We start from the raw sequence: 12,001 nt of genomic DNA, 5'->3' as shown, positions 1-12,001 counted from the left end.
GTATTCCTCTCTGCTTTTAGTATCATGTTATTTTTAATGAATACTTGAATCATTTTTAAAATTAAGCCTCGGAGATTAAATTCGTTAGCATTAGTAAAGCACTTGGATGTGAATGAATAGTAAATAATTAATAAAAAAACAAGAGCATTTATGTTGCACAGTATTATCTCTATAAAATCTTTGTTCTGTTAATTTTCTGGTGTACTCCTCACTGATATGAACACCCCTCTTAGCTGTTGTCCATGGGTGCTTGCAACATAATTTAGAAGATCTTGACTTCGTGTGTGGCAGTGTCTGGTTTTAGGGATCCATTTGATGCATTAGAGTCACTGAATAATTTACATCTCTAACCAAAACACCTAATTTCCTAGAAATGGTATTATCTGCATGCAAAAGCTCTGTATGATGCAATATCACTTTTGCATAGCTTGCACCTTTGCATAAAGAACCAGCTAGATTTCTGCCTGACTTATTGGCAGCTGGTTTTAAGAGCCATAGCTTGGAGGTGAAGCACGTGCTTTCCGTGCAGAAGCTCCCAAGCTCAATCCTTGTCATCTCTAGTTGAGAAGATCCAGAAACAGGAAGGATCTCTGTCAGAGTAGCTAGAAGTAGTCTAGATTACTAATAGTTTTGACTCAGCATCAAACAGTATCCTGTGTACACAAAAATGCATGATCTGTATGTCTGTGATGGACTATTTAAGATCTGTTTATTTATTTATTACATATATATATATATGCTTCTCCTTCTTCTGCTTAGAAGGTGTGTGTGTATATATAAATATATATATATATAAACCTTCTAAGCAGAAGCTTCTTCTGTTCACTATAGCACAGAGAGGGCTGATATATTCTAGGCAGACACTGTGATGAGGTTCTCCTCCTTGAATCCACAGATCCGTATATGTACCTTAGAAAATATATTGGCTAGACTGAGCGTAGCAGTGGGGTTTACGTACCTGTAAGCACTTAAGTTTTCTTAAGGAATTTTTTCTGTACCCTTTTCCAGAAATGTAACTTTCTCCTCTACTGTTTTTTAGTGAGAGTAATATGTTAATTTATGAAGTATGAAAAATGAGGTAGCTTTGCATTAATGAGGAAGGGAATGGCACTTTGCAGTCAGCAGAATAATCAATCAATAATAACGAGTCAGCATGTTCTGATATTAAAAAAGGAGGACAAAATAATAGAATGGGTGGAGAGGAGCTTGGGAAGAGGAAGAGGGAGGACGTTCATTCTTTGGCAGCATAGCCACAGTTGCCTGGAGATCTCTGGATGCTGGAATTAATACTGAGGACCAATTTTTTTCCCCCTTTTCCAGATGTGTGTAAATACAATGCCATCAGGGGAACACACAGATCCTTCTGCTAAACCAAATGGAAAATGTGGGCTGTTCATTTCTTTGAACAGTTTAGGGAGTGGGTAAAAGCTATAGGTAGCTTTATAAAAATGCATGTAGTTCCTTCATTTCTTTTTTTCCTTGTATGATTACAAGGAATTGCTTGTCAACAAGAACAGCAAAGTTGACCAAGCAGCTTACATACATTGAGTGTAGATGGTAGGCATGCCAGGGTGGTGTAGTGGTTTGGGAGGTGGACTTAGACCTGGAAGATCCAGGTTCAAATCCGCTCTCAGCCATGAAACTTCCTGGGTGAGCTTGGGCCAGTCACTTTCTCTCAGCCTCACCTACCTCACAGGGTTGTTGTGAGGACAAAAGGAGGGGAGAAGCAGTATAAAAATGTGAAGAAAAAAATAATAATCTACGTATGGAAAGTTATAGCTTACCTACAAATTGGAATTACAAACAAAAAAAGAAGTTAAAAAAATTTCCCTGATCTCAAAGGGCTCAAAATCTTTTTAAAAAAGACACAGGGGCAACACCAGCAAGAATAGGTGAATATTCTTGGGGAGAACAGGGACAGTTGCTCTCCCCTGCTGAATAGAAGAGAAGCACCACTTAAAAGGAGCCTCTTTGTCCAGTTAACTGGGGATGTTCCAGTATATTGCTATCCTCAGTCACTCTTTTACACAGTCCAAACCTGAAGCTGTTAAATGCAGCTTTTTAAAAAATGCAAGCAATTCTTATTGTAAAGCTTTTTGTTAATGGAAGATCATTCCTCATTGAACATCTGGCTTCTGTTGTTCCTAGGCAGATGCTACTCTTGTATCTTTTGCTTCCTTTTTATGTTTCAGGGAGAAAGAACAGGGAATTCTCATATCCCCTCCTCACTAACATCAAAATCTTCCTTCCCTTCAACCAGTTGCCTCATTTCCTCATGAATGGGCTACGCAGAAGCCAAAGGCTGAAGTGAATGGAACGTTCTGCCATTTCTACCCAACGTTACGTATACGCAACAGGGATCAAGTGTGTACACCTGTAGGCTGGGCAAAAATGGGTTAAAGTAATTCGTAGATGTAACTGACATTTAAGCTTTTGAGGGATAGCACTAAGCCTTAATTCTTACCTGGGAGTAAGCCCCACTGAACACAGCGGAATTCACCTCTGAGTAGACATGCCTAGGATTGCACAGTTAGACATGGTTTAGTGTTAGCAGTGGGAAGCTTGGGATCATGTACTCCTTCCTCTGTGTGTTAGGAATGGACATTAAAAGCTTCCGGTCCTCCTAGTTCAGAGATTTCCAAAGTCCTACCTGGAAAGTCCTACCCTGTAAGTATTTGTGGGGGAGGGAAAGGGGAAGGAGTAGCAACACGATGGGGTGATCATGCTGTGCTGCTGGGGAGGGAGAGGGTTGCTAAGGCTCTCTGGAGGATCTGGGGAACCTGCAACCCCCTTTGAGCCCTCCTGGGAACTTCAAACTTCTATGAAAAAGGGGGAAAAAAAAACACTTATGGTTTTGCAGAAGAGGAAGTTGTGTGTGTGTGTGTGTGTGTGTGTGTGTGTGTGTGTGTGTGTGTGTGTGTGTGTGTGTGTTTTTAAACAGGGAGGGCTGCAAAGGGGTCGCAGGCTCTCCAGACCCCCTAGAGAGCCTTAGGGAGCCCCAGGTAAGTGGAAAAAACCCCTTCCTCCCAGCAGTAGCATGATAGTTCCAATCGTGTTGCTGCCAGTTTCTTTTTCGGTTCCCCTGGGGTGGATCACAACCCACCAGTTTGGGAACCACTGTTCTAGTTAGTAACAAACCACATGTGCTGTTTTGGCAAAATCTGGCAAACAGTGGTCTGCATAATCTATAAGGCCTTTTCAGATGTGATGCTGCCAATGTGTAGTCGATAGGTGGAAGTTCACCTGAGGTTCCGTATTGTATGGGAGAATCTTTCTTGTACTCAGCTTTGCTCTCTGAAGATAAGTACAAAGTGCGCAGTGGCTCAAGGGTATGGCCATGTCAGAGCATGGTGAATGGCTAGCTCAGGGGTATCAAAACTTGTTTCATATAGAGGGCCAAATAGCATTCATCATCCCTGCTGAGGGCCGGAAGTGATGTCATTAGACAGGAAGTGATGTCATTAAACAGGCCATAACCAAAAAATAAACACTTCTTCTCACTGAAGAACTCATTAGTTGCAAATGACAGAAGAAAAAACATGCAAATCTTGATAATATTTCAAGATAAGGGACAGTCCATTTTTCATGTGGCCTTCCTTTTCAGTAGTAACACCTCAGCACTGCTCAGAAACTGAGAGCCTGAGGGCCGGATAAAAAGCTTTTGCGGGCCGCATCAGGCCCCCAGGCCTTATGTTTGACACTCCTGGGCTAGCTGGTCCACTTCAGTTTGCCCCCCCCCCACACGCAGTTGACTGTAGATGGAAACCATGTATCATCCACACATTGAAGGTTATAATTTGCCTACAAATTGGAACTGCAAATAATCAAAACTTAGTTTGCAATTCTATTGTTTGTATACACTGCAGATTGCTGATTTCTGACTAAATGGTAAACTATGGTTCATGCTAAACCAGGAACAGAAATGTTCCCTTGCTAAGCATAAGGAGAGGAAGGGATTCGGATATGCATGAGTCTAATTCTTGTGCGGAACAGCCTCATTATGTGATTTGAATCCATAACCTTCCAGTGTGAAAAGCAGATGCTATTTTAGGTGCAGATGAGCTAGAATAAAAAGTTAGTTATTTGTAAATACAACTGTCAGCAAATTAAAATCTTTGGGTCACTTAACTGCCTTGCTTTTGGATGTATCTGAAGTCCTGCGAGAGCTTGAGGATATTAAGTGAAGATAAAAAAGTTCCTTTCAACTATATATCATAGGCAAATAATTTTTAATTGGAGAAATCTGTTTTAAATGGACTGCATAAACCAATAGATGTAAATTATTTACAAAGAACGCCACCCATCAGCTCAAAACACATTCTCATGAGGGCAGAAAAAGATCTAATTAGATCTGAAATTTAATTAAAAGTTGCATTTTAAATCTGCAATTAATTCACAAAGCTGTTTAGGTCAGATCGGCTTGCATGTATTATCTAAGCAGGTGTTGCAACAACTCTGTAAGGTAGGTCTGTATTAGATGAGACACATTCATGGAGGTTAGGTCTACCCCTCGCTATTAGTCATGATTTATATATGGAACATTTATGACCAGAGAAAATATGCCACTGAATACCACTTGTTGAGGAGCGGTAGTGGAAGACAGCTATACACTTCAAGCCCTGTTGTAGGTTTTCTAGAGATATCTGGTTAGTCATTGTGGGAAACAGAATTCTGGCCTAGATGGACTGATTCAGCAGGACTTATTGTTAGGTATTTTTATGATGATAATAACAATTATTATCCCCCATACTGATCCGGGGCAGTAGTTCCTAGTGGTTATCATGATCACTTCCTTCCCGCTCTCTCCTCTGCCCTGTTTAGACTCACAGCTGAATAAGAAAAAGCCTTGGTAGATTGAATCTGCTGCTACCAGCCTAGGAGATCAGGCTAGCCAGAGGGGTTCCCTGGGCAGAACCCCCTCCTAGAACAATACTGATAAACCTCAGGCATCCATCAGGGATGCTGCCTAGGAATTTCAATTTAAACTTTATAATAGGGTTAGAGGAGACAACACTAAAATCATATAAATTTCTGGTGGTTTTTCCTGGCCAATAAACTGTTCCTTATCTGATTTTTCCTGCGTGTGGAGCTCACCAACTCTTTACACTCACATCCACTAAGGAGCCTCTCGTTCTGGGAGCTCACAGAGTGAGGTTCTCAGGCTGTTGGAACAAGAAGCATTCACTTCTGTCCGCTTGGGAATTTTACCATTTGATTGTAATGATATTAGCGGGTTACCTTGTCTCAACCTTCTCCCTTATTGGGAGTAAGACTGGCAGCACTAGCATTCCTGGAGGGGGGCAAATCACTAAGTTTTTAAGTTGTTGAATGCCAGTGTAAAGCACCCCCTCCGCCTCACCTGCAGAGCCATTCGGAGCAGTGAGAGTGAAGTGGAGGCATGGTCCTGGCATACCTGGCAGGAACATGAGCCAATCAGCTGGCTCATTCCTGACTCAATGGAAGACAAACAGAAAGCTTCCTCTCTCTTGTGTCTAATGGTGTTCACTCAACAAAGGAAGATGGCACGTAATTTACATCCCAACCTGAATGAAACAGTCTGGTGCTATTGAGCCTAAGCCCACACACAACATAGGGAAATAGGCCAAAAAATACATAGAAATATATAGAAAGGGATAGAAACACCCATAAAAATGCAGGAATAACCTTATTATCCATGGATTTTTCACCCACGGTTTTATCTCAACATGATGAGAAAGGCCCTTTAAATTAAAGGAAAAAAGTTGTTTAACATTAACCTCGTTAATGTGAGAGAGGGCAGCCAGCTGATAGTCCATCAATCATTCTCTTTCCAGGCAATTAGAACAGCTTCACTCCAAGGCAAGCGAACCCTCCCTTCCCCCTGAGCACATGAAAGAAAGATAATCACTTTGCATACTTTCCCTGCAGTGTGCTCTGGGTGAAGGGAGGGGTCGTTGGCTTGGAGTGAAACCTTTCTAAGTGCCTGGAGAGAGACTGATGGATTGTCTGCTTAATGACTCTGCCTTACATTACAAAGGTCATCACTTTAATACGATTTTTGCCATCCATGTGAGTTCTGGGAACGGAACCCTCGCAAATACCGAGACTCGGCCTGTACAGTGATTTTATGACAAATGGAGAGGGCATGGGGAAAGCAGTTCAGCAATGCATTCCTTCAACAAGAGCTCCTCCACTTTGGGCTGTCATTAGGCAGGTTGTAAAGCTGGGTCTCACTGCCTTTCCTTGCCTCCTTGGCAGCTGACACGTGTACGCTTCACTTTTAATTAGAAGGCACAGCAAGCAGAAGAAGCATTTGCTTGTTAAATAGCAGGTGCTGGTGGGCTGGAAGCCAGCCAAGAACTGCACATCTGACCTGGCAAAGAGGGGCGTGTGTGGTTTGTTGTACTAATTTTTTTTCATGCCTCACAGCCCTGCCTGCTGTCAATTAGTTTTGTAAAGCATTGCATTCTCTCACTTGGAAAGAGAGACATGATGAAGAGACTATGTAGAGGGGAACTTGGTTATTCTTATTCAAAACTTCCTTCCTTTCCTGGAGCTTCTTCTTAGTAGGAAAGTGCCTTCGTGTGTTTGCAGAAAAGTGCTTCTCTTCAGAGCAGTAAGGAGAAACTTAATTCCGCTGACCTGAGGGAGCAAGATGGGCCTTTAATCCTTTCATGCACATGTACTTAACTCACAGTCCTGCTTATTACCATTTGGGACAATGCAGACAAGATAAAGAAAAGTGCTCAGTTGGGGGTCAACTGCAAGTGCAAGAAGACCTCTTATGCCAGAAGCTCCATAATGGACCAAATGCTGAGCACGTGGATAGAGGATCAAAATCAGCAAAGCATACCTGTCAGCATGTTCCTAGCCCAGGGGAAAGCCTGTGAAATCTTGGAAGAACTGCAGAAGGAGGAAGAAGGACCCAGACTGCCATTCACAGCAAAGTCCGGCTTGTTCTCTTAACGTTTGGTGCTTCCTGAGTGACTAGGATATTTGCAGTCTCTCTCTCTCTCTCTCTCTCTCTCTCTCTCTCTCTCTCTCTCTCAGACTTACTTACCTTGAAGGGTTTGTTGTGAAGACAAAAGAAGCAGTGGAACCATGTACATCACCCTGAGCTCCTTGGAGGAAGGACAGTGTAAAAATATGAAGAATAAAAATAAATATGGCTACCACAACATAAAAATGAGCAGGGAGGCTGTATATGCTAATGCTGTGGCTGCCGAGTGGTTTGTCAACACTCTGAAAGTATCACAGAGAAGGGAGTAGTCTGCAAAGCATTTCTAATGTGAATGAATGAATGCTCTGTTTTGGGAAGAAAATACCAGTACAAATGTACATTTCTCAGGAAGAAAAAATGGCAGGCACCTCACCCATCCCTGATGGAATAGGCTGTTTCCATTTGTGGCACACCCTGGGAATGGTATGACTGAATGTTCTTTAATTGCTTAGGAGACATGTGCCTTCATTAGAAGAAGGGCTCAGATTGAGGGCTCAAATTGAATTATCAGAAGTTTGTACAGTGAAGTCAGGGGATGGAGGCATTTCTTTTGTGACTGCAGATGGTCTTGTTTATTTTAAGATTAGGAGATTTCCAGAACTGTGGCATTCTTTGTAAGTTTGAATAGGTGTGGCTAATAGGCCTGGGCAAGGTGTGGCTGCTTGTGGAATTTTCCAAGCCATATATGGGGTAGTGGGATTGCTTTGTTAAACCTAAGTTTGCCTTTTACCGAAAGGCCTGTGGCATCGACTTTATTTGCCCTGGGTCGTGCTCTCTCTCAGTGTGCACCCAGGACCATGCATGTGAGTACACATACATGTCAGGTAGCACATTGCACCATGGGTTTTATAGTCTTTAGGAATTTCTAGAATACGAGACAGGATTTAAGGAATAGGAAATCATAGAGTGAACACACAGATTGACCAATGGGCAGGCCAAGGACGGTCCAGATTCCATATTATCAGAACTCTTAAGTTTTAGCCCAGTCTGATTTTATATGAAATTCTGTAGCAGGATTGCAGAAATATATTTCTAAGCTTCATTTTATATTGGTGCAATCTCATGTAACATAAGAAAATGATGCCCAAGTTGCGCTATCCTACAAGATTTTTATATGTTCAATTTTGTTGTCCTCTGATTATATTTAAAGCCGTATGTGATTGTGATAATTGATTCTTTTATGCGGCCTAACAGTGTGTAGTGTAATGCATCTTTATCTGAAAGGTTATAAATAGCAGGCTGAGTTTACACTGAGGCTTGTAGAACAGCTGCGTCAAAAATAGTAGACCAACATCAGATACATATGTGATTCTTCACATCTTTCTAGGAAGGTAAATATTGATTTGATTGGGATGCCATAAAGAATGACTAAATTCTATCATCCCTTCCAGCTGGAGGATGGGAGCTCTGTGTGTGTATATGAGAGAGAGAGAGAGAGAGAGAGCACATGTGCTGCCTGGTGCTGGGGATATAGCTCATGGTGGGGTGGAGTGCTGGTGCTTGTGGCAGAATTTGGAAGTAGGGTAGCATGGTACTAGGATATTTTCATCCTAGACTACTGTGTCCTGGTCAAATGCATCCCCCTTCCCCCAGAGGAGGCATCCCTGGACATTTGTGTCTGACTTTTTTTTGTGTTCCGGTTATTTGTATCACACTATAATTGGACAACAAACCCCACGTTTACATACCCTAAGCCTTTTATCCCAGCCCTAACCCTACCTTTACATTTGATAAATAAAAAGTACATCTAATATAAGTATACATATATTGGGACACAAAAAGAACAGATGCAAACGTCCAATACTGGGGTGCATTTGACCAGGACACTGTAGTCCGGCACACAATGGTCCTGTCACTGGGATAGCACATCCACCACCATCAAGGGGGCTTCCGTTGTGGAGAGCACACATTCTATCGCTGTGCCATGGCCCAATCCCAATTCATTTGCAATCACATCTAGAAGTCAGATCCATACAGCATCCATCACTATGTTGTTGGCATCCTTCAGTCTCGGAAGACTATGGTATGGCGCTCTGAATGGTGGTTCTGGAATGGAGTGTCCTCTCCAGTGCGCGAAGCCTGGGTAAGGTAGATATGGAGGATAGACTGTTACCCATGCAGCAAATCCCCCCTCTCCATGTCGCTGAAATGGTCCATGGAAAGGCAGAAGCCAATACGGTTGGTTCTAGCAGTGTCGCAGGAGTTGCCAGAACGTGACTGTGTTCAGCCATGAACTGCCTCAGGGACTCCAGCTCCAGATTTTGCCTCGAGGTTGACTCCTGAAGCCTTTTCCGTAACTGGATGTAGCCACAAGGCAGTGGAGGTTTGGGATCAGAGTTTTCCTTCTCTCGGATGAGCTGCCTTCCCAGGCTGACGAGTCCCATCTACCCGGTGGCTGTTTAGTCACCTCTTACAACAAGTACAGTCAAACTGAGAGTCTATTCTTATCCCCAGCCCCCAGGGGAATGTATGTAGCGCATAATCATTGGGACAGGAAGGAGAGTGTTGTTCAAAGAGTGCAGGCTAGAAAGCAGACAGTATTTATTGCTCGTTTCTACATTATTTGAGTTCAAAGCAAAGTACATTTCTGCTGGTCCCCATGGGTCTCCAAGCAATTTTCCTTGTTAAAATAACTCTGATTTGTAAGCAGAAATCGTTATAGCATTATAACGATGGTGAGTTGCCCCCTGTGTGTAAGCTATGATTCCCAACGGAGGAACACATTGAACATTCTGGCTGCATAATGATACTTTTGTAGATGGAGGTCCTGATCCCACACTTGCCAGCACAGCACAAATAATTTTATTGTTTTAATATTTCCGTTAATTTAATTGTGTGAAAAAATTATGTGCTGTATCCTGCCTTGGTCGTCCTCATCTTATTTTTAAGACTGCCTAGTTTTTTGACTTTCCTCAATGAAATTCTTTTCTATCCTTTATCACAATTACTGTTTTGCTCTGAATGATCTACTGTACAGCCTCGTCATTGTCTGTCTTCCCAATTACATGGGGCTAAACCTCTTACTTTTTGACTTCCCTTAGAAGAACACCATATATGGTGACAACGCTCCAGTCTTTGAATGGTTATCACTGCCTTGGGTTCTGTGGTTATTTTTGGCCAGTTTCAATGCACTGTGCAGGTCCTAGGCCATTCAACCATCTTTTATCTTTGTATGTTTTGTAGGTATGGGAACTTAACACAACTAAAGAAAATATACGCCTCTGGCCAGAAAGAAGGTAGCTTCTCTGTTCATAAGAATTGTCTTGCAGGACAGGTTCATCTAGTTCAGTAGCCTATTTCAAAGAGCAGCAAGGCCCCAGGGCAGCACTTCCCTAAGTTCCCTGAGTACTCACCCCCACACACACACACACACTGCAGCTGCAGCATAAGGCTCTTGGAAGGAACTGGCAATGACATTGTCTGGGTGTCATTTGAGTGTGGATGAGTAGGAAGGGAGGTTGAGTTTAGATGTTACCCTGCACATGCCCAATCTCGTCTGATCTTGGAAGCTAAGCAGGGTCAGGCCTGGTTAGTACTTGGATGGGAGACCGCCTGGGAATACCGGGTGCTGTAGGCTTATACCATAGTCTTTCAAGACAGAAGGTTGCCAACCAGGCTGGAAATGAGTGGAGCAATTTTTGAATTTTCTGGGAGATGGTTGCTTGTTTCTGAATATATCTAATGCAAACATTGGATAATTCACCATCTCTTACATTTGGGTTGATTAAAGATGCGGCTCTTTCCCCCTTATTCTGAAACCTAATCACCATACACAGGCTCCCCCCCCCCCCCGTATCCACGGTTCCTGTAATATGTGGTTCACAAATTTCCCCATCACGCTTAGCGTCGCATTGTTTTAAGTTCTTCAACCCACTTCCTGTTTGCACTTCTTGCCTCCTGTTGGCATTTGCAGATAGCACAGAGACAGCTGCACTCAGGAGACAACGACAGGGTAACTGCAGAGACAGATAAGTCATTTGCACAATGGGGGGATTTGCAAACCACTTGTAAGGTTTGCTGCTATCCATGGTTTCTGACATCTGTGGTAGCAGCAGGAACCTATCCCTGTGGCAGTGTTTCTCAGACTGTGAGTTGGAGCCCACTAGGTGGGTCGTGAGCCAATTTCAGGTGGGTCCCTGTCACGAAACATCACCCTTGGGGTAGGGAAGGACCAGGGGAGATTCCCAAGTCAACCAGGATTTAACCCTCCTCCACCTATACCATCCTCCACAAACCCCCAAGAGCAATGTTTATTTATTTAGCTTACTCCAAGCCCCAGATCCTATTAACATACATGTCCTTGGTTAATTATGGCACTCAATTTTAATGTAAAAGATTTTTATTATAGCTTTAAGGGAGCTTCAATTGCTCCAATAACATATATACATGAAATACAGTAGCTTAAAAACAAGAAAAGATCATATTCAAAAGAAAATTACCATCTTACAGGTCTCTCAGCATTTCTTCCAGTATAAAAGCTGTTAACCCCCAGCTCCCTTCCTCCTGCTGTATGTGTTTTCAGGCACCCATGCCCAGGTTTTATTCTTTAAATTACTAATGCACTACATCTGGGTAACAAACACCCAACTTAATCCATCGTAAAGGGAAAGGGACTTGCCCCACCCCGTGACAGTCCCCATTCATTTCAATAGTTTATTTTTAATATATTAGACTTGATGCTACTATGGTATGTGAATGTGATTGGGGAAATGTTACAGACCTGTACACTTAACAAGATACTAACAATGGTAGTAAATGGGACTTACTCCTCGTAATTGTGGGTACGATTGCAGTCTAGCATTGTTAAAAATGTTCTGGCTTGATGATGTTGCTTCCGGTCATGACATCACTTCCGGTGGGCCCTGACAGATTCTCATTCTAAAATGTGGGCCCCAGTGCTGAATACATGAGAACCACTGCCCTGTGGATACTGCAGGATGTCTGTAGTTTTAGAATCTGGTTTGCTGGTCCCATAGTATGTTTATTTCTGAAATGACTGGTTTAAATTCAGGATGCTAAACT

The 12,001-nt window shown here is 42.6% G+C and overlaps 1 protein-coding gene and 1 pseudogene across 1 annotated transcript in view; both read left to right on the top strand.

Annotated features, from left to right (window-relative positions):
* Window positions 1–12,001, top strand: part of LOC136645227 (VPS10 domain-containing receptor SorCS3-like) — a 554,262-nt gene that overhangs the window by 278,978 nt on the left and 263,283 nt on the right. The window lies entirely within an intron of this gene.
* On the top strand, window positions 10,442–10,556 carry LOC136647017 (5S ribosomal RNA; annotated as a pseudogene).

This window comes from Tiliqua scincoides, chromosome 3, assembly GCF_035046505.1.
Source record: "Tiliqua scincoides isolate rTilSci1 chromosome 3, rTilSci1.hap2, whole genome shotgun sequence".
Lineage (NCBI taxonomy): Eukaryota > Metazoa > Chordata > Lepidosauria > Squamata > Scincidae > Tiliqua > Tiliqua scincoides.
The sequence above is the reverse complement of the archived record's forward strand: the minus strand, read 5'-3'. Positions and strand labels throughout refer to the sequence as shown.